General features: G+C 42.4%; 1 long non-coding RNA gene across 1 annotated transcript in view; it reads left to right on the top strand.

The window, feature by feature from the left end:
* LOC142142784 (uncharacterized) overlaps nucleotides 1-18,532 on the top strand; it is a 237,021-nt gene that overhangs the window by 77,718 nt on the left and 140,771 nt on the right. The window contains exon 2 of the long non-coding RNA XR_012689328.1: nucleotides 18,336-18,498. This is a non-coding gene — a long non-coding RNA (uncharacterized LOC142142784). The remainder of the gene's footprint in view (nucleotides 1-18,335; nucleotides 18,499-18,532) is intronic.

Below are 18,532 nucleotides of genomic sequence, written 5' to 3' on the forward strand. Positions count from 1 at the left end.
TGGTGGGGCATAGTGGGATGAAGTAGAGGGCATAGTGTAATGAAGGAGGGAGCACAGTGTGATGAAGGAGGGGCATAGTGTAATGAAGGAGGGAGCACAGTGTGATGAAGGAGGGGAGTAATGTGATAAAGAAGGGGGCACAGTGTGCTCAAGAGTGCATTGTGATGATGGAGGTGCAAAGGTGTGAATTCACTAATGAAAGGAATAATAGGAGCAGGGACAATAGAGAGGATCAAGAGTAATGGAGAAGCAAGAGAAGCAGGATGTGAGGCACAGGGGATAGCAGGTAGGGAGGGAGAAAGGGGGATACCTGCAATGAAGATAGGATGTGAAGATTCTGGCCCAATTCTACCCACTTCACGCTGGCTGGCCACCCAGGGGTGTCTTACTATGCCAGGAAAGACTACCCCAGTACCTACTAAGGTTAGAATAGTCATTCATTCAAATGCAGTTGGAAAGTAAAACAAAACATTTATTGTAATAAAAACAATCACTAGTATATTATATACTACAGTAAATGCTGATGTATTTCACTGGTAGAGAACCACAACTCAACGCCAGATCTTGCACCTTCCAGGAATAAAATCACAGAATGAACATCATCCCCCCCCCCTTCCTGGAGTGGCTTCTTATATCTAGGGTCAAATTTCCACAGTGTTATCCCCTCCCTGGGCAAACCCTTGGCTGTTTCATTCTTTAAATATTAGTGGGTGCTGGATCAGGGGGTTGGAGGGGGAAGTGGTGTGAGCTGTGCTTCCACAGAAGCCGCCTGCTGGGTCACAGACAAAATGTCTGGACTAGTTCTAGGAGAACAATGGATACTAATTCCCCACCTCCAAAGATGTTCATTGCTTCCTGTAGAGAAAGGAGGGGGAGAATGAATGTAGCTCCAGCCTCCTCATCTGTATCCTGGAATCTCATTTTTACCCATAACCCACCCTTCACTTTAAGAACAATGAATAACAGCTTCACTGCAATATCAACAATATACAATAAACAATATACATATTTAAAATTAGCTACAATTTCCCCTTATCCACATGTAATTAGACACTGCAGTTGTACTCCGTTGAGCTGGGGAACAAAAGCAAGAGCTATCAAAAGTACAAGCTATAATCCACATTTTGTGAGAAATGAGGAACAAGCTGGTTAAGCTGTTATCATTCTTGTAGGGACACACAAGAACAGAGAAAGGAAACAGATAAGGGAAAGATAAAGGGTAACATGGAAGATATAAGGGAGGGCTATTTTGGAAAGTTTTACTACAATATGGAGATATGAGGGGAAATGTAAGTACACAAAAGAGACATGAAAGAGAGGTGGAGGGACACAGAAGAAAGGTAATTTTATACAGGGGAGGTGGGGACACGTGGATAGCCTTGCATCATTTAATATGTTTTTTTTATTATACTATATAGTGTTAAAATGCATCTAAAATTAACTCTATTCACTCTAGAGAAAACCCTAACTGTTTATTTCAAAACAAAAGTTCCATACCAGCACTTCTAAATTTCTACATTACCCACAGCTGTGGTTAATTTAGAAACCACAGCTTTCTTCCCTCTCACTCATTTATTTTCCTCTTTCTGCTTCCTCACTGTTCTCTCTTAGGACATTCCTCAATCGCTTCTTTGCTGCTGTCCTGTTTCTTCATTCATACCCATATTCCCCTCTTTCTTGTGCCTCACTCGGCGAGTGTATGGGATGCATGTATGTAATGTGAATAGTCCACTGCACTGCTGGGGAGGGGAGGTGAGATCGCAGCCACTCTGCTAGGCTACATGTGATAATGTGGAGGGGGATGCTGGAGTAGTGGATACATCAGAAGTTCGGTGGTCCTGATGACCATATACACTTGTGGAGGGTAAAGGGAATGGAGGATTATTGATCAGTGCATTTGGAAGCCGTGGCAAAAGTCACAGTATGGTTTACCGCTGTATAACGGCCCACTTTGGCCACTGTGTATGTATGTATTTATATGTGTGTGTATATATGTATGTGTATGTATATATGTGTGTATGTATATGTATGTATATATGTATGTGTATATGTATATATATAATATGTATGTATATATGTATATATGTATATGTATATATATGTATATGTATGTGTATATATATATATTTACATCACATATCATATACAATGGTTTATATAATTCAATATGCCTGCCTGGTAACAGCTGTGCAAAGTTTTAATGAAAATCACAACGTACATTTGTGATGCCTATAGATTTTTAATGAATACAACAAAACAAGCCAAAAAATATTTTGTTTGTCGGAAGCCCACTATTAGCACCATCTTTGCACACTTGGCTTTGGATGAACCAAGTATTGGTGGCTATTGGAGCAGAGCTACATGTTAAAGCCTATGCTCCCTCTGGCTCTTGCTCAGATGTGCCCACCTAACCCAGTTCCTGCAGCTGTGATGTTCGTGGGACAAATCTGTACTGAATGGACAGTAATAATGTGCCTATTTTCTTGATTGTACTTTCTTATTTCCACTACAAAGTAAGCATCTCCCGCTGCTGTTGTACCTGCAGGCGCTGCAGAAGCAAGATTTAATACCTCAACAATCAGCCTGGTATACAACTACTATCCAAGAAATTAATGAAATTATGCCCTAAATAGCCCACACACTCTACCTTATTCAGTCTCCACCAAAGGCTGTAAAAAAATGTGCCTTCAGGCTCACTATTAGGCATTTAATACAAACATTTGCAATCTAGTCACTACACGGAGGCTTAATACACTGCTCTCCAGCTGTTACAGCTTTCACAAAGTAAGTGTACTGTATGAGTAGGTAAGATGTCACACTATATGCTTCTTAAACACTTCTCTGTTCACTTAAATGGAATTTCTAAATATGCTCATATGTGTTCGTGTGTATTATCATTCTCTTTTCATACATACCATGGGGGAATTCAATTGATGGCAATGGGGCGCGCGGACATCGCGCTTCGTACATTGCCGGCAAGTACAGTAGAAATCTCATTTTCCCTTGCACCTCAATGGGGTTTCTGTCAAATCTCCACTGTGAAGTGTATCATGGATGTTCCAGAGACACTTTGCAGCTAATTGAGAGGAAAAAGTACCTATGTTGTTTTTTTTAAAAAAAAAAATCCATTTGGATCTATGCCTAATGCAGCCAAACAGCAAGTGCCCGTACAATGACTGCATTATAAATGCACTGCATAGTTTTTGTACAGTCAGTATATGAGAAAAAATGGTGACTGACACCAGGAAAAGGATAAGAGAAGGAGTGTACTTGTGGTGACAGAATTTGAGGAGGTGCTAATGCAAGGGAGCATGAGGTGGCATGGGGAAGGAGCCTCCCCTCTGCCCCAAGCCTATCACAGTAAAGCCTTGAGTACATCATGAACAAATATCATACTTGCCAACTCTCCCAGAATGACCGGGAGACTCCCGAATTCTGTGTAGGTCTCCCGGACTCCCAGAGGAGTAGAGGAATAGAGCATTCATCCTAATCTGGTCACTTCCCAGTGAGGTAGGCAGAATTTGGAGCCCCATGATGTGAATCTTGGGGAACCACATCACTTTGACGCGTCTCCTGCGGTAAAATGACACATTTGAAACAACTTGGATGCTGCTCCTTCTGGTATCTAAATTTCAGTGTGTGATTTACTGTCGGCCTCTATTCCTCTCTTCACGTCATGACAAAAAATGGTGACCGACACCAGGAAAAGGATAAGAGAAGGAGTGTACTTGTGGTGACAGAATTTGAAGAGGTGCTAATGCAAGGGAGCATGAGGTGGCATGGGGAAGGAGCCTCCCCTCTGCCCCAAGCCTATCACAGTAAATCCTTGAGTATATCATGAACAAATATCATACTTGCCAACTCTCCCAGAATGACCGGGAGACTCCCGAATTCTGTGTAGGTCTCCCGGACTCCCAGAGGAGTAGAGGAATAGAGCATTCATCCTAATCTGGTCGCTTCCCAGTGAGGTAGGCAGAATTTGGAGCCCCATGATGTGAATCTTGGGGAACCACATCACTTTGACGCGTCTCCTGCGGTAAAATGACACATTTGAAACAACTTGGATGCTGCTCCTTCTGGTATCTAAATTTCAGTGTGTGATTTACTGTCGGCCTCTATTCCTCTCTTCACGTCATGACAAAAAATGGTGACCGACACCAGGAAAAGGATAAGAGAAGGAGTGTACTTGTGGTGACAGAATTTGAAGAGGTGCTAATGCAAGGGAGCATGAGGTGGCATGGGGAAGGAGCCTCCCCTCTGCCCCAAGCCTATCACAGTAAAGCCTTGAGTATATCATGAACAAATATCATACTTGCCAACTCTCCCAGAATGACCGGGAGACTCCCGAATTCTGTGTAGGTCTCCCGGACTCCCAAAGGAGTAGAGGAATAGAGCATTCATCCTAATCTGGTCGCTTCCCAGTGAGGTAGGCAGAATTTGGAGCCCCATGATGTGAATCTTGGGGAACCACATCACTTTGACGCGTCTCCTGCGGTAAAATGACACATTTGAAACAACTTGGATGCTGCTCCTTCTGGTATCTAAATTTCAGTGTGTGATTTACTGTCGGCCTCTATTCCTCTCTTCACGTCATGACACTTCCCAAGTCACAATCAGCCCTTTCCTCACTGGACAAGTCACTGTCTCCCACCAGTTCAACACAATCATCTGCGGAAAACAATAAGAATCTGATACAGAAAGTGCCAGTTTGCTATATCCCTGTTATTCTGGATGAGTATGAAATGGATGGAGCAAAATAAGTTGCTCAGACCCTAGTTAAATGCAATTAATAATTTAAATTAGAGCCTTTTTGTTTCAACTATAAAACTAGCATAACTTGGCTGAAAATCAGCCCTCGAGTAAACCCTAGCTTTTAATTGTAGTCCTGCACCTGAGTAGGGTCAGAGCTAGGGAAAGTCCTGTTTGTTTTTGTGTTCCTGTGCATAAGATATAATAAACAAAAGAGCAAGGCATTTAAGCTGGCATAATATGCAATAAGCTACAATTGAAATACAAAGTGAACACATTTCAGCATAGAAGGGGATTTTGTCATCTAGGCCCTTATTAATTTTATGAAAATAGATTGTATTGTAAAATGAGATGATTAAAAACATACTGACTGCTGCATAGAAGGTGAGAGCTATAATAATTTTATTGTACTCTCAGGGAACCATAAATAATTACCAGTTATCTATTCATGATCATACTTGGCAGCTTTCCAAATTAGCTGAACCTAAGATTTGAAGAAAATATTAAACCTTTTGTTGCCAGGAACAAAATAATGTAATAGTAATATTGGTGCCATGGGGCAAACTTATCATTTTGCTTGCAAAACAGGCTACAAATCTTATGTGTGCTTCTCTGTCTTACTGTTGTAGACAGCTGAGTATTTAACTGCCCTGGCGATACTTTTTTTAAAAAAATATTGTCGAAAGACAATAACCAGCGGAAAAAATGGCCATTTTCTCCTTGGTGCCATAAATAATGACAAACAAGACTTTCCTACGCCATCTTACGTCTTTTTCATTTGTTAATTCCCAGTCTTGTTTTATAATGGAGTTTGTTCTGTAAAGCTGTGGAATATGCTGGCACTATATGAATTAACGCTAATAATAATAGACCCCAAAGCTGCACATTGCTATTTGTAACTACTTGTTATTTACCTGTCTATACTTATGATTGCGTTTTTCAAAACTGTTCTACAAAATATTAGCCTCTTCCCACATTGGCTGCAAAATGTAGCATATTTAACTGGAATGTAGCCTTAATTTCATCCCAAACACCCCCCGACAGCAAAATTAATTGTCCTATACACTCTGGGTAATGCAAATACAACATGGACTAGCACTCTACAGAATGGCAAATCAAAATTGGAAAGCAAAGTTTTTATCTCTGTAACTTTGATCTGTGGAGCAAAGGTTTATTAAATAAAACTCATTTGTATAAAATTTTGCTGCAATTTTGTTTACCTCTACATATCTTGTTTCATTTCATCAACATAAATGAGATATCAGTATGAAGAAGTAGTTTATATCCACCTCATGTCATTATCCTTTACACTCAACTCCCCATGCAGAGTATTAGCACTTCTTTGCACGTACATTATTCCTTGTGCCTCATTGTTTTTCCCTCATTTCTTTGTACTTCTTTCAGGCTATAGTTAAGAGACCTCCACGTCAATACTAATATTTTATTATTATTATCTTTTATTGATAAGGCACCACAAAGGGTCCGCCTTGCCATATATGACGTATACAGAAAGCAGTGATCCATAACACATTACAGGAAGAACAGAATACATAGATCAGACATATTGAATGAATAAATATACAGGTAACATGGTAATGCAGATCAAATTACTTGTGGGACAGTGAGTGAGAGTGATGGTAGTGACCAGCAAGAAATAGGCCTAAGCTTAAGTAGACAGGTCTTGGGCAATAGGCCAAGAGGTACAGAGGGTGATGGAATATTAGTAGGAGAACACAAGGAAAGAGGGCCCTGCTCATGATAGCTTACATTGTAAAGGAAAGTGAGAGACACAAATAGGGTGGTGTCGAGTGGGGAAGTGGGGGTAAGAGTCATGACAAGGGAGTTAGTAGGAAGGCTAATAGGCTTGAATAAAGAAATGAGTTTTAAGGGCACACTTGAAACCTTTGAGAGTAATGAAGCATGGGAGATCGTTCAACAACTGGAGAGCAGCATGGACAAAGTCCTGGAGGCGGGAGAGGGAAGACATAGTCAATGAAGTAGTGAGGTGGCGGCAAGGATTGTAGGTAGAGATGAGGTTGGGGATATAGCGGGGGAGGGATTGATTGAGTGGTTTGATGGTAAGGGTGAGAAATTTAAATTTAATTCTCTAGGCCATGGGGAGCAAATGTAGTGACTGGTGGAGGGGGACAGCAGAGATAGAGTGGCAGGAGAGAAAAATGAGGTGGGCAGCAGCATTAAAGACTTAAGAGGGTCAAGGTGAGAGGGAGGTAGACCAGAGAGAAGGAGGTTTCAGTAGTCAAGGTGAGAGATTACAAGAGAGTGAATAAGAGTTTTGGTGGCTTCCATGGTGAGGAAGGGCCATATCATCATCATCATCACCATTTATTTATATAGCACCACTATCTTGGATATATTCCAAAGGTGGAAATAGCAGGATTTTGAGCAAGAAAGAATGTGAGGCTTGAAGGAGAGGGAGTCAAGGATGACCCCAAGGCATTGAACTTGAGGGACAGAAAGGAATGTAGTATTATTAACAGAAATAGAGAGACAGAAAGGTGGGCGAGCCTTAAAAGATGATTTTCTGCAAATACATTCCTGTAGTTTATTTTTTTTAGCTATATCTTAACCAGCAATTGCTTCCTGGTTGGGTAAGGTCCCTCACAGAAGCAGGCATCCTCAACGCCTGCTCCAATCATTTAGTATTATTATATAATTCTGGACACGAGAATGCTATATATGATAGCAGAAATAATAATCAAATTATGTATGTTCTGTGCCCTAAATAGCATTGGAACAATTTGTTGAACATCCGACTGATAGGTTAAGAATGCCTGCTATAGACAGCGTAGACTGTAATATTTTGTAGAAACTGAAAGCAGGAATTTTGTAAAAAAAAGGTTGTAAATGCTTCTGACATCTTAGTAACCTGTCTCCTGTCCATAAATGCCAAAGCTTTCTGAGAAGCTCAGCCCCAGTTCAGAATGCTCAGGATTTCTGCTGACGTTGTTCAGTTTCTCTACTTCAGCCCTTCTTTCAATTTTGTTCTACAAATGCCACAAAAGGTCACAGAGTATAATGAATGAATTCTCAGGAGAATTCAATTCCAATGCCTTTCTGATCAATCAGACCTTTTAACCAGTGGAATTTATATAGCAACCTTCATCTCACTGAATGCACTACTGTATAAGTGAAACCCTCCTAAACAGCCACATGAGTGTCCCCAGGGTAATTTTCAATACTGTTCCTCTAACTTTTTGCCTCATTCTGCATCTAGACTCAAAATTTTGCATATTTCACCAGTGGATTTTGGCCTTGTTTGATTTTTGTGCCACTTGAAATGCCCAAATCTAATCCAACGGCACTGCAGCTTCTTCCTATATACAGTGCATTGTGTAATAAAAAATAAATAGGCAGCATGCCCCTCTAAATTCTTATCCAGCCCTAGTGCTAGACAAAACGGGATTAGTTTCTTCAAGGTCTGCTGCTATAATGAGAACCAGACTCGGGCTGATCAGTGCAGAGTGGTGCCTAAATGCTATTGTTTGCTTCCCACCCCCTCAATCCAGAGGCTATCATCCTAGCCCTGAAAAGTGCTGGGGCTGTTCTGGACCTCCTGCGATATGGATACTGGAGTAATGAATAAGAATGGGAGCCCAGGAGTGGCAACTTTGTCACCTCAGTGGTGACTAGTGCTGGTAGCACTTTTTTTGGGGGGGGGGACACACTTTTTTTGTTATTATTTATTTTAACATTTTTTTTTTTTAACTTGCAAGGTCCGTACTAATTATATATTATATAGTACATTGCTCATAATAGAGCTGACATTACCCCCTGTCATAATGTCACTCCACTCTAGCCTGTTCAGCATGGGGCTGAAAAATATATGCCCCCCTCTCCTCCTAGAAAAAAACGGCCCTATCTTGAAGCACTAGTGCTCTTCACAACAACCTAGTAGGGCTGGTATTAGGGTAATAATAGGTAAAAGATAGAAAGATCAGCATTTTTTCTGTGGCAGTACTGGTCCTAACAAGACCATGGCTCGGGTATGCTGGTGCTTATAGATCTACAAGTGCCGACATGCTCTGGCATCCAGGGTTTGCTGAGACCTGTGGTGCATCAGAAAAAATGTACTGCTAAAGATAACGCCACCAAGTTATCTTTTCACCTATGATCAAGTGTTGTAAGCGAATCTTATGTTAGGTTGTGACGCAGGTGTGACACAAGTGGGGTGTCACAAAAAACTAGTGGCAGACGCTGCAGCTTAAAATCTGTTAAATGTTAAACACAAGGATATTCTGCTGTGATTACCATGTATGCAGCGAGAGGAATATTATAATAATGCAATGGTTTGAGAATAATGACAAATTATTCAGGACTAGTAAGTGGCTTTAGCCTTTGAAGAGGGAGCTTAGCAAACTCATAATCAACAGAAAAAGAAAATTCCCAAGCGAGGTAGGTGCCCAGCCACAAACAGAATCCCAGCAGTTATTAAATGGGGAGCGTCATAGTTGGAGTCGAGGCCACTGTCTCCTATTAACTCAAGCATGGGGTATAGAACATTTGTGTAACTGGAATTAATCATCATCATCATCAGCTATTTATATAGCGCTACTAATTCCGCAGTCCTGTACAGAGAACTCACATACATCAGTTATTATTCTTTCCACACAGCCAGGCCGGACATTGGGACGAAGTATAGAGTCCCTACTCCCTATAGCTATTAATAAGATTTAACAAATAATATCATATCTTGTAAAGCTTAAATAATGAGACATATAGACACTACAGGCAATATTAATTAGTTACATTTAAGCGCACTGCAGGACTACAGCATAACAAGGTGTAGAAGCCACCATATATATGTCAGCACAATCTCACACTAATAGAGATGTGAAGATTACTAGCAGAAACAAACATTACATTTAATATCCGACTTCAAATTGTGACATCCTGATTATATGTTGTCAAAATATTAATGTTCAAGGAGAGGAAGAACTCAGTACTTACATAAATTTACAGATTTACTGTGCAGGGTACATAAAAAAGATAAATCCACAATGTTCATTCCATAGAACAGACCGGCACCAGCTTTTAAAAAGATTTGGATGCAATTTTTTATTTATAGATACATGTGGAGCATTACATGATCTAGCCCAACAACTGTTTCAATCAGTGTCTCTGACTGACCCCTGAAGATAGAGACACAGAATTAAACTGTCCATGGGCTAGACCATGTAACGATCTGTATGTATTTATAATCATTTTTTTTTTATTTACAACCTCTTTAAACTCTGGTACTAGTCTGCTCTATGAAATGAACTTTGTGAATTTCCAAAATATTAGAAAAGGGAAATGCATTATAAATTAATAATTATACACATAAAGTTAAGCACAAAGATATATAAAAAGAACAATGATACAAACCTCTAAATAGTGGTTTCCTCTACACATTTATCTTTATTTGTACCAATATGAATTGTAGAACCAGTGATATGAAAAATGATGTATAATAAGTATACAGTCTCTTTGTAACAATACTAGAGATTATCCCTTCTGGTACAGGTAAGGATACTAGCAACATTACGTCAGGGACACACTGCAATAGTGGAAGGAATAGCTAACTCAATAGCAGGGCCGATTAAGGGGGGGAGCATTGGAGCACTTTGACTATGTTGGACCTGTGCAGGGACAGGCCCAAGTCTCTATTACTTGGTAGCTGGCCCCTCCCCCAGGACCTGCCACCTTCCATAATTGGCCGCGGATCCTTCCGATCTGTCCCCCCTCCTTCCCTTCCCTTATGTGTGGCCTCCGAGAGACCCAGTGTCAAATGGGGAGCACACCATGTGACAGGTGCTGTCCCATGTGTGAAGAGAAGCAAGACCACACAGCATGCATGGATGGAACAAGGTAGGAGAGGGGCGGGGAAGTATGATAATGTAATGTATGTATATGTGTGTGTGTGTGTGTGTGAGGGGGGATATGTTCATATAATGTGTGTGAGGGGTGGAGTATGTTAATATAATGTGTCTGGGGGGTATGTATGTTAATATAATGGTTGTGTGTGGGGGGGGGAGTATGTTAATATAATGGGTGTGTGTGTGTGAGAGGGGCTATGTTAATATAATGGGTGTGTCTAGGGGAGTATGTTAATATAATGGGTGTATGGGGGAAGTATGTTAATATAATGTGTTTGGGGGGAGAGTATTCTAATATAATGGGTGTATGGTGAGGGGTGAGGGAGTATGTAAATATAATGTGTGTGAGGAGAGAAGTATTTTTTTAGACTATCAGACCCACCCTGTCTGTTTGCTGAGAGGAAGCAGCTTTTAAATCATCCTGATAGATTGGACTGAGAATATTTGCTGTGTTGTTGCTGTTCTTAGACTTGTTGAAAGGTGGTCCTGTCCTAAGAGGCTGAATATCTGCTACTAGACTTGTAAGTGGCTACCTTTTTTTTAATAAATTGTATTTTTGAGATATCACATCGTTGGTCCTCTGTTCATTTTTGTCATTTGAGGACCTTTGCCTTATGATCTGGCAATGAAGAGAGTGTGACCTGATCGTGCTGCTCTATGGGATAATATTACAGATAAGCGGAAAAGTTTTTATTTCTGGTACGCATACACCCGTACAGATTTGGATTGGGTGACCCATAATTTATGCTGAGGGGCCTGTTATCTACTATACCCTTGTTTTATGCTGTGAAATATCCCTGTTTGGCTCACTTGGGTGATGCATTATGGTCTCTGGTTTCCTTTTCACTGGTGCCAAAGTCCCACTTTGGATTCGTGTATGATTCCATTTATATTATTGTACTACATTATTGTGCGCCTCCTCCTCCATCTTTTCTTTACAGGTATTTCCATGCTACACCGCTTGGCGAAAGGAGGATTGGCAGCCACCTGTACATGGGGAGTGTACTTTTGAGACGAATATAGACTTTTATGTTGGACTATAATTTGTATACTGGTATATGCTATAAGCGCCATACTTATATCTTGTATTGTGAGGAGAGAAGTATGTTAATGTAATGGGTGTATGTGAGTTTGGAATATGTTAATACATACTGTGTGTGGTGGGGGAGTATGTTATTATAATGGGTGTGTGGGGGTAATGTTAATATAATGTGTGTGTGTGGGGGGGGAGTATGTTAATATAATGTGGGAGGTAGGCTATTTAATGGTGGAGTGCAGGTTGGGGCAAATTATTTATTTGGTGCTATTTTATTTGAGGGGTGATGTGGGGCATTTTAATTTATTGCTGGGTCAATAGTGGGGACTATCAATTTGAAAGAGAGTGATTGTTCCTTTAATTTAATGCTGGGGTGATTTCTGGCAATTAATCAAATATAGGGCTGAGTTTATGGAGGAGGGTTATTTATTAAATGTGAATATGAATAATTTGCTGGGGATGGTTGTGGGAAATGGTTATATTTTTAAGCATAAATGCTATTTAATTTATTGCTGGGGCTGTTTGGAGGGAGGGCAATAGGTTTATTTATGACAGGGTTGGTTGGAGGTAAAAAGATCTATTTAGCACATGTGAATGTTATTATTTTAATGTTGGGTCAGGAGGGAGGTCTAATTAAAAAACGTGTGCACTATTGAGGCTGGTTGGAGTTATCTACATTTTATGTACCCAATTTTTTTTTCCAAATAGGGCCCACAACATTCCATGATCCAGACAAGCAGCAACCAAGCTAAAGACACCAGCAGCCACAGATGGTGAAAGTGACAAGAACAGGTAAGAGAGAGCAGGACATTCTGCCAACTGTCCTGAATCTGGTGGGACATTCCTGAATTTATGTTACTGTCTCGCTTAATCAGGGTTTAGTCCGACTGCAAGGATAGTTGGGAGGTATATATCGCTTCACACTGTACTCCTCGTGAAGGCAGAGCTGCGTGCACCTAACAGTAGTGTAGAGATGTGTCCCCCCCCCCCACCCCCCCATCTCCGTTGACCGTGAAGAGGGCGAAGACGGATCTGGAGGGGCTGAAGATTACCCTGGTTGCTGTGCCCATCAAGAGAGCGAAAAAAGAGAAGAAGAGTGGCTACTCACCGATCCAGCGTTCCAGCGGTAAGTATATCTTCCTCTCCGCAGGTCTGGGCAGCGGAGGAAGGATGAGCCAATCAGAGCTCACCTTTCTCCGCTGGCCAATCAGCGGCCAATCGCGTCTCACTTCCGGCTGTTTGAAAGATTGGTGCCGCGGCGAGCCAATCAGCGCTCACGGTGGCGCCTAGTGATGACGCCGAGTATATAAACCCCTGGCCGGCGCCATCCTAGTCAGAAGTCCGTCGGCGGTGAGGATTGAGGACGTCGTGGGATCAAGAAAAGAAGACGCCGGAAGTGGCAGTGTGCCCTTGTCAGGGCAAGGAGCTACCCTGCCACTGTCACTCAACACCGGAGACGTCGGCGGGGAGCCCTTGTCAGGGCTAAGAGCGCCCCCGCCCAGAAAAGGAGAAGAGGGCCACGCCGGAGACGCGGGCAGGGAGCCCTTGTCAGGGCTAAGAGCGCCCCCACCAAGAAGACTGTCGGGGACCCCACGCCGAAGCGGAGAAGAGGCGCCGCCAGCTGGAGGGTCTGGAAGACCCGAAGAAAGAAGGCTGCGAGACAAGCGGAGTATCCTGCGCAAAGCAGGTAAGAATACTCAGTGTTAGGTCGGGCAGTAGGCCCGTGGCTACTGTCGGGCGCTAGGCCTGGGGGCACTTGATAGGGGCACAAGGCCCAGGAAACTAGGAACTAGGCCCCTATGAGGTAGTGGGCTGATAGCCCAAGGTGTACAAGGGCACAAGGCCCTTAGAGTTAGTGGCCTAGAGGCCATAGTTAGGAGAGGCCACAGGGCCTAGACAGGGGGCTCAAAGCCCATTGTTAGGCCGGGGCTAGTGCCTCTGAGAGACAGGGCACAAGGCCCTAGTGAGTGGGCTCAGTGCCCAAGCTAGATAGGGGGCCAAGGCCCATAGCCAGAGCACAAGGCTCTATAGGTAACTGGACAGAGAGACCCATGGTGTAGGGCATAAGGCCCTGGTGGTGTAGTCAGAGGCATGAGAGCCCTGTGAGAGTAGGGCGTGGTCCCGAGTGTGTGAGCTGAGTACACTTAGAGTAGAAGGTAACAGTGGAGCAGAAGGCTCCTGTTGGTGCTGTGGTCACCGGCTGGTTAGCTAGCAGCTGTGTACTCGTGTAGTAGCTTGCCATATACTGTATATTGTTTTATTCTGTCTGTGCAGCGAGTATTGCTTTGTATGCTGTATTTTTGGTGTGCTACAAATTTGTTTCCAGATGCAAGACGTCGGGCCCCCATTAAAGGTAGGCTTTTTTTTCCTGTTGTTTTCCTGAACTAACCTGTACTGTGGTGACAAGCGTAGTTGCCAGCTTCCACATAGCCAGGGAAGAACATACATAGTTTTCCCGTCCCATAGGTCCCTGGGGTTACGCTGGTTTCCAGAGGGGGTGATTGAGTGAGTCACTGGCAGTGCGGCACAGCTTGATTCAGTTCCAGGGGCGGCCCGTGGTTCTGGTTGAGTGTCCCAAGCCTGAGTTCCGTGCAGGTTCTCTGGCGGTTCCAGGGGAGGGACACGTGTTCCGATCTGGGTGGAGGCAGTCGGGCGGTTCAACATGGTAACGATCGCCTGTTCCGTGCGGCAGTCTGTGTGCAGGTTGGTGTGCGTTTACAGTGAGCCTCTTTCGGGCCTTGTGCAGTCGGTCCTTAGGATTCCGTGGGTGACCCCATAGCAAGAAGACAGTCTTTTTGGTATGACCTGGGTGAGGGGGTTAGGAACCGCCCTCCGGAATAGTCCGTGAACACTGGCTGGTGTTCCCCGTAGAGTACAGTGAGTAGTTCCCGTTAGTACACCACACCCAGTTAGTGTTATAGTTGTGTATTCTAGTTGCGTTGCCGGCCATCAGAGAGTTGTTATGGTCGGGTCACTTGTTGTAATAAGTTTAGTGTTGTGGGTGTACACCTTAGTCTCACTGATAGCGCAGAAGGAGGCTGTGTGTTCCTTGTCATCTGCAGGTGTCGGGGAGGAGCAGGAGAACAGGACCGGAAGTGGGAGTGTCCCAGTGAGTATAACACTCAATTCCCTATTTCGGTTAGGCCCTCACAGATTGGTGTGCGAGGTACTTGAGGCGGGACTGTTCCTCCTCTCAAGTGCCTGTAGTCCCCCGCATCTTGGCAAGAGCAAAGCCAGGAGATGGCAAGTGAGCTTGACTAAGAGTGTCTTTGCTCATTGCCGTGGTCTCGGACAGCCCTTTCCTGGTAGGCATGGCCGTAATTTCTGTCTCTTTCTTAGAGGGACGTGGTTGGAGGTGGCAGGGGTTGCGGTTGCTGAACTGTTGGGATAGGACAGCGGCTGGGGCATCGGAAGCGGACAGGAGGTGACTATCGTTTATAAAGTTCTTCTGTGTGCGTCTGTCCTGTTCCCCGCAGGCGCTTACAGTAGTGCACACAGTATTGCCTGTCTATTTGTCTAAAATTTGTCTACAATGTTAACCATGTTACGTCTGCTGAGTCACTCTGACAGTCTCTACATTGGTTACCCGTTTCTCAAAGAATCCAATATAAAATTATTCTATTAACATACAAGGCCATCAACAAAATTGCACCAATATACATTTCCTCACTTATCTCAAAATATCTCCCAACTAGACACCTCCGCTCTGCACAAGATTATTATTCACTGTCATTATTTCCTTCCATTCTCAGCTCCAGACTCTCATGTGTAGTTGGTTGTTCTATGTAAATGAGACCGTATTAAAACATTAATATTATTATTATTATTACTATTATTTAATTAAATTAAAATTAATTTTAAAAAAATAAAATAAAATCCAAAACCCTACATAAGGTTAGCCAGTATAGTTTACCCAGAGCATAGATGCCTAAAGTATCAAAATAAAAAGGACAAGGTATAACTACTTGGTTAAAATATCATATGGCTGAATGTACTAAGATATAGAAATTGAACATAACACATGAGATGTCATTTATAGCGTATAGATGAGTAGAAAAAGAACCCAGCAGGATTCAGTGGTTGCCAGGTGCATAATTAACAGCAATGGCAACAGTTGTTCTAATGACTAGAAAATGTGAAAAGCCTTTAACAAAAACCCAAACAGACATTTGGGACAGTTTTTTGGCACTCATACGGTTTTTAAACACAAATAAAATATATATTGTAAAATATACATATTACTGTCAAACATAGGGTATGCTGTACATTTATGACATAAAATATAGAACAGTTTATAACACCTGGTTTTCTGCTAGTGGAAACATGGACCATGTGTGTTTGAAATTGACAATTTTATATGATGCCGCGCAGTGGTCAAAGTGGGCTGGTATATGGTGGTATGTCATACTGTCACTTCTACCGCTTTAATTATAAAACTATCATATTCCATTCCCTTACTTTTTACATACCCTCACTGCAACTACTGGAGCCATGGGAAAGGAAAAGCATGAGAAAAAAAGTCAAATACTCTCAGGTAGAGAAGGTGGGAATGGAGAAGAAGACAGGAGAGAGGACCCTGCTAGCAAGAGTTAATTCCTTAAATGATAATAACTATCTGTGTCAATGGTTCCCACTACCTCAATTTGTTCTGACTATAGAAATGCGACAGCTGTCCTCTCCAGGGTGTCAAATCTTGCTCCTGTCTTGGATCACCACATTTCTGCCTAGCATGCTGATCATGTTCTCATAGCTTGTCTTTAAGGTGGCGTTTTGAAATCTTGTCAGTGCTTTTTCACCTCTTCCACAAAACGTTTATTATTGCTGTTATGGCTTGCCAAATAGCTGCTGAAGCCTACCTGTTTGCCTGCTCTGGTCTTTCCACAACTGAATTGACTACAAAAGGTCCATAACAAGGTCAGTGTGGCTGGTGTGGTGGGTTGAGTAATATAGCGAGACAACGAAAACGACAACAGCACTTTCTCCGACATGAAAAGTCTGAAGCTGTCATTCACGACAGACTGGAAAGACCGAATATAAGAAAAACAGACCTGCAACAATCCAGTTGAATGACCATGCCAACACCCGAAAATGACGTCAGTTTCAAGCCCGATACTATTATTCCTGCTCTTAAGGGGGTAATGCAAGGAGTCGTCGGCTGTTCAATGATTTTTACCAAAGCCTTTACATTGAACAGCCGACGCCTCCTTCCTTAAGAGCAGGAATAATAGTATTGGGCTTGAAACTGACATAATTTTCGAGTACTGGTATGATCATTCGCCTGGAGGTCTGTTTTTCATGCATTCGGTCTGTCCAGTCTGTTGTGAATGACAGCTTTGGACTTTTCACGTCGGTGAAAGTGTTGCTGCAATTTTCGTTGTCATGTTAAAGACTACCACCGGGTGTAGTTCACCAGGGCATATGGCCATGGAGGCACAGCAGCCTCTCACTAATATTATCTACTGGCAACTGAGCTTGCACTCATTTCCATAATATGCCCGGCGAATATGATGTGGGCGCATGGCTTGGCACAGATATGGTGCACCTGTCAGTGCACAATCGGGGTAGAGCTCAGTGGGGGATCAACCCCATATCTTTGCACAATTGGCCGCGTATTCCCAAATAGAGGTAGCATGCGACTACTCTGATCACACAGGAGGCAAAGCCTTTTCATGTGCACAGTGCACATGAACGTCCCCTGACCTCATCTCTGATCCTCCTCAACTTAATGGGCAGATTTCCTCTTCACCCTGCCTCCCATTCACTTTACTGCTGCCTGCATACTACCCCACCATCTCCTGTGTATCTGTCTGTATCTACCATCCACTGTCTCTTTCTCCATCTTTGGGTTTTCCAATTTTGTATGTACCTCTCCGCCCATGTGTGCCTCTGTTTTCTCTGTGTGTGTCTGTCCCTTTCTTTCCCCCACTTTGAGTGTTTTATACATGCACCTCTGTCTTCCCCTGTCTGTTTTCTTTCATCCCCTTTGTATAATCTATGTCCACCTTCTTCTACTATTTGCCCTAACACCCACTATCCGTTCTTCTTACTCTTTACCCCTTATCTTCTTCCTCCTTTTCTGCTGACATCGATGGTGTCCTGTTGGCCGCCGATCAGGGCTGTGGACAAACCTGATGATTATGTATGGCATGCTTTTTATTTAGCATTATCTGTAATTGCATATGACATATGTATGGCACAATAGTTAATGATTTTGTTACACCTATTTTGAGATTCATGCTCCTGAAAAACACACATAAATGTGTCTTCTTTACACAACATATATGGCATCTGCACATTTGACTAAAATGCACCCAACTCTAAATGAGCCTCTATATGTATTTTTTATGTACTTTTAAACCATCATGTTATATTCCTTGTTCTTTACATTTTCCATGTGTTTTCACATTTTATTCATTGGCTACTTATTCCCTATTTGGAAGGGACATTATTCCAGAATTTACCCTATTTCACTATCTTTATTATTTTTTTTTATTTTTTTGTTTTTTAGCATTAGCTGCAAATTACTTATGTGCAATATAGCACTAGATATATTTGCTTTGATAAGGATCAGAAGTGCATGAAACATCAGACCTTGAATTTCTGCAGCAACACTGCTGCTGTCTTTTTAGAGAAAGAAATCAATGTGGTAAATCAATTATTTATTTATTTTATAGCAAAGGAGCTAAAAGTGTGTTGAGGAACAATGACACATAATTTCAAGGAAGAGCTGCACCTACACAAAAAAGCTGTGAAAAGTGAGTCAACGTCATCCAAGGATAAGATGTACGTCCATTTCAAGGAACTGTTTTCCCTGAAGCTGTGCATTGAGTTGTAAAAGTAAGTCAAAATAAATCCGTGACTCTTCTGACCT

The sequence above is a fragment of the Mixophyes fleayi genome, chromosome 3 (genome assembly GCF_038048845.1).
Source record: "Mixophyes fleayi isolate aMixFle1 chromosome 3, aMixFle1.hap1, whole genome shotgun sequence".
Lineage (NCBI taxonomy): Eukaryota > Metazoa > Chordata > Amphibia > Anura > Limnodynastidae > Mixophyes > Mixophyes fleayi.